The sequence below is a fragment of the Alnus glutinosa genome, chromosome 12 (genome assembly GCF_958979055.1).
Source record: "Alnus glutinosa chromosome 12, dhAlnGlut1.1, whole genome shotgun sequence".
Classification (NCBI taxonomy): domain Eukaryota; kingdom Viridiplantae; phylum Streptophyta; class Magnoliopsida; order Fagales; family Betulaceae; genus Alnus; species Alnus glutinosa.
The window spans coordinates 22,348,693-22,353,962 of record NC_084897.1 but is presented as its reverse complement, the minus strand read 5'-3'; the positions used below and the strand labels follow the sequence as shown (position 1 = coordinate 22,353,962).

Genomic DNA, 5,270 nt, shown 5'->3' with positions numbered 1-5,270 from the left:
GTCACTCTTAATAATAATAAAATTAATATATTAAAACGCAGGCTGGGGGTAGCCTGCAAGCCACCCTAGATCTGGCCCAACCCCCAGCTTTGGGGTGGCCCACGAGCCACCCCAGATGGGCCTGGGGTTGGCACCAGCCACCTCTAGTGGTTGCTCGTAGGCCACCCCCTTCTCCAAGGTGGTAGCGACCCCCAAACTCCTCATTTTTCAATTTTTTTTTTTTTAAAAAAAAATAAAAAAATAAAATTTTAGGTTTTTAAATTTTAATATACTATTTTTTTTTAAATTTTTTTTTTTTATTAAGAACAACACATGTCATACTTTTATTGGTATGACATAGAAATCTAACAGTTTCTATTAACCTTGTGGACGGAAAACGATTTCAGAAAGTGATTCGTAATTTTAGTTTACCACAAAAACCCTAAAATATTTTTTTTCCAACCACAATGAATAATTTATAATTTAAACTAACCTAAAAATTAGTGGTGCAATTTTCCCATTTAAAAAACATTGTGCATATGCGTTGAAAGCATGCACCTTCGCTTTTATATTCGAAAAAGCCCAAGGGAAATGCAAATGAATTTTTGGGCCTGATTCGAAAGGCTGAAACGAACCCTTTCTATTTGAAGACGCAACAACGTACACAGAATGAAAACATGCTTCGAGGGGGGTAAACAAGTTAAATACGCGCGCAGTGACATATGAAAAAGGCATTACATGACTGATCAATCAATAACATCGACGTCCAGACATGTTGGAGTAGGAAATTGTTATGAGATGGAGGAGTACGAGTCATCACCCGAGTTGTTAGAGTCTTCTACGTTACTTTGTTGTTTGAGTCTTTGCATGTCATTAGTAGTGGGTTGTTATCTTATCTTTAGTTTGAGTTATTTAAATGTTTGAGCCTATCACTGTGAGACTTAATCACCGTGATGTTTTATTATGTTAGTTGGAGTCTATTGTTAGTTAGTGGAGTAGATCAGATGCTTATCATCACTTGATTGAGTCGAATTAGGAATTGTACCGGGCTGTGGTTCAATCCTACAAGGTCATGTTGTTTATTTAAAGAGAAAAAGTTATGAATAAAGATGATCAAAAGAATTAATCCAAACCTTGTGTTTAAAAAGGTGTAGGTTCTCTTTCTAGGTTCCCTCAGAACCTAACAATCTATTAAAATAGGTAGGAAGAAGAATCTAAATCCAGTTTTTTTTTTTCCTATTGAAAGGCGCGTTACAAGATCCGTTACTTATCCACGTAACAGAAATTAAGACAGAGTTTACGAGAATTGCTCATCAATGGTCAATTCCTCAGTCATGTTCCCATGGTTGAAGGCCAGGGATCGAAGGTTCCAATTTCAGAACACTTGGTAGGCAATATCATGGGGCCAAGAACAATATTCGACGTGCAATGACAACAGAATTAACAACCTCATCAGTGGGATGAAAAACTGAAAGAACATCAAATCCACGAAGATCACAAGGCCAGGATCAACCACCGGATAGAGAAAAGACCGAGCACCGTGCGCGCTCCTCAGCATCAAAAAAGCTCCCGGAGCCATGTACTTGGCCAAATGATCGATGACTTTAACCTTGTCCTCCTTGTCCATCCCCACAAGAGCTGCCAAGAAAACAACGTCATAATCTTTTAAAGCATTTGTTACATTCATTATATGATTAGCATGGAAGAACATTCTTTTGGATAAGCCAGGATCAGATGAAACTAAGGCAACAGCCATTGAATTGGCTAATGGGTCAAGATCATAATTGTGAAAGGTGGTATCTATAAGGTCATTGGAAGCCAAAACAATTGAGGCAAGAGGAAGGGGACCAGAGCCCACAAAGGCAATTTTGCTAGGGACATGGGCGCAGTGTTGGCTAAGGATGGTGAACTCAAGGAGGCTAAGCTTGAGGTAATTAGAATAGTAAGGAAAAATAGTGAGATGGTCAAGTGGGTTTCCATATGAGCCCAAGATAGTTGAGAAATGGCTCTCCAAAAGTGCCTCAGCCTCCCCACAGAGCCTAATCAGCTTTGACCTCGTTTCTTGCACCCTTTTCCACAGCTTGGTTACATCAACTATAGGGCTTGGTGGCATGCATGTGAGCACAAGTTGGGTGAAGATCATGTTGACATCTTTGGAGGGTTTGAGAGTCTCAAGTAAGGCTTGAGATTTGCAAATACAAATCAGAGACTTTTTGAACCAAAGGCTCTTCCTGGCAACCCATGTCGACACTATGAGGTAATTGGTGGGGGAGTCTCCAATGTAGCTTATGGAATGATAGAACAAGTTACAATCTCCAGTCCTCCAAAGGGATGATCATTATTTATGGGCACTTGTTGGGCCCAAGTGGCACTGAGGACTGGCCTTGTTATTAACTTATTGATTAGCATCGTCAATAGTAAAAAGTTTAAAATGTTCTAGCTACATACACCAGTAGATCGAAGGGATATACAACTGTAACTACTGTCTAAACCTCCCTCGTCTCATCTTCCCACTCTGACATTGTCCCTATATATTCTCACTCTCTACAATTGCAATTATTATTTTAAAAACAAAAAAAGTTTATATGTAGAGGGCCCAACTTATTGGAGTAAGAAAATTGAAGTCAAAAGAAACATGGCGTGCAAGGCAGCAATATATACCTTCTATTTATATACCCAAATTTTGCTGTCAAGCCTATGTATATAAGCAGTTGCCTATAAATCTTTTACAAATTAAGTCTTCCATTTCTGGTGGATAACACTAGCTACAAAAATAGACAAAAATACCTTATAATTAACCAAGAAGAAGAATTTCAACCTAATTGAAGAACTTGCTTGGAAGTGCATGATGGTGTACATGGCATGCACATCATGCATATATGTTGAATTTAAAGTCGCAAGAATGCAAAAAAGAAAAAAAAAAAAAAAAGGATGTTTGCAATAGGTTAATTAACGAATTAGATTGCCCCACTACAAAAAAAATCAACATTTTTGTGATGTGTTAGTTATTGTTGTTTGTACAATAAATAACACTAACTTCGTTACACTGTTGAAACGACGCTATCACAAACTATCGACCCTAACGACACTATTTAAACGTCACCAATCGGTTATTGTTGTTTTTTGGGCATTAAAGGACAATATATATATTCACACGTCACTAAAAAGTTTTTGGTAGTGAGACATGCATGAACAAATTAATCAAAAAGAAATTAAATGACTGATTAGGGTTTAATTCATTCAAAGACTAATGTCTTAGTTTAAATAATAAAGTGTGTGATTAACGCTTGATTTGAAGCCAATTATTTGATACCATTAATTTGTCACTACCTAAAAAAGTAGAAGCTACATTCCCACTATACCTCAAAAAAATTAGTCGAAGTTACTTATATAACTGAGTCTCGTCTAATTATACACAACCAATGTGGGACTATATATACGTACACACGTTCATAATCCACCTATAAATATAAAATTTAATTTTCACAATCTAGCTAGGAATTAGGATATCATAATTTTCTTTTATTCAAATTAAATATCCCTGCGCATGCTCTTAGTCGTTTCTAAAAAAAATAAGCTTTTTAAGTTTAAAATTTTTTAGTTCATCTCATGGTGACATCATGCATAGGATGTCGTTTCATTGAGAATAGGATGTAATTTCTACTCTCACAATTTAATATGCTAAGTCCAGCAGATATGTTGAAATTAGCTAGCTCGCTCTTGATCATATTTTATATCTATATGGAAACAGCCTTTGATGTTAGTCAACTTTGTGAGATTATGAAAGCTAAGATCAGCCTCATTTTGAGGATTTCGGCCTTTATCGATTAACAGATAAAGATAGCACGCTTGTTGGGAAGGGTCTCGAGACAGTCATTCTCGTGTTGTGCTTTCTGTTTTAGTGTTTTCACCGCTTTATGCAGCTCCGGTCATTTCCTACTGTTTGTATGTATTTTTTGTATGTATTTGTTGTACTGTTATTTCTGTTTTAGGTTTGTTGGTGGGGATCAGAACCCATCCCTTTGTTTAGGTCTTCTACTCTCTTTTCCTCTTAGATCGAGAGTGGAAAAGACCATTCCTTGTAATCTTTTTTCCCTATTCAATTAAAAAGAAAAAAAAAGGGGAAAAGCATGATGCCATAATAAAATTAGATGAAATTAATTGTTTAATCTTTATCTTAATACCCTCCTTATCGCATGTTGGCCCAAACTTCAGCAAAACAAGTAGAGTTCAATACGAAAAATATTTAATTGAAATGAAAGATGATCGAATTACATAATAAAGTTCGAATTTAGAACTTTGACTTTGATACAATTTAAATTACCACTTATTCCAAAAACTTAAATCGAATATAATCATTTAAACATAGAATGAGACAATGTAAAAGATTAAAAGTACGGTATCAATTAAACGATCGAGTTGGGCCAACTTAGCATTAGCATAGAATCGTGCAAGGCAGCAATACTTTGTATATGTAGTAAGGATTATAATTTATAGGCCCTTTTTTATTAACTTATTGGAGTTAGAAAATTGAATTAAAAAATTGTATCATGCAAGACAACAATATATAAACCCGGTTAGATATATGAAATAAAATCTTATCCGTTTTCATAAAGTGAAATGGAGAGAATCCTTGTCCGTGTTGGCTTAATTAGTATATCGTGCAAGGCAGCAATACTATATATATATATATATATGTATATATAGGCCTATAGAGAGGATTATAGACCCTTTCTTCTTAACTTATTGGAGTTAGAAAATTGAAGTCAAAAGAAGTATCGCGTGCAAGGCAGCAATACCTTCTATTTATATACCCAACTTTTGTTGTCAAGCTGTGTAAGCAGTTGCGTATAAATCTTTTACTAAGTCTTCCATTTTAGGTACACAAAACTAGAGGATTATAGACCCTTTCTTCTTAACTTATTGGAGTTAGAAAATTGAAGTCAAAAGAAGTATCGCGTGCAAGGCAGCAATACCTTCTATTTATATACCCAACTTTTGTTGTCAAGCTGTGTAAGCAGTTGCGTATAAATCTTTTACAAAGTCTTCCATTTTAGGTACACAAAACTAGAGGATTATAGACCCTTTCTTCTTAACTTATTGGAGTTAGAAAATTGAAGTCAAAAGAAGAATCGCGTGCAAGGCAGCAATACCTTCTATAATTTATATACCCAACTTTTGTTGTCAAGCTGTGTAAGCAGTTGCGTATAAATCTTTTACAAAGTCTTCCATTTTAGGTACACAAAACTAGAGGATTATAGACCCTTTCTTCTTAACTTATTGGAGTTAGA

General features: G+C 35.5%; 1 pseudogene; it reads right to left on the bottom strand.

Moving 5' to 3' along the window:
• Positions 1-1,275: 1,275 nt before the first annotated feature.
• On the bottom strand, positions 1,276-2,634 carry LOC133851779 (nicotianamine synthase-like; annotated as a pseudogene).
• Positions 2,635-5,270: the final 2,636 nt, after the last annotated feature.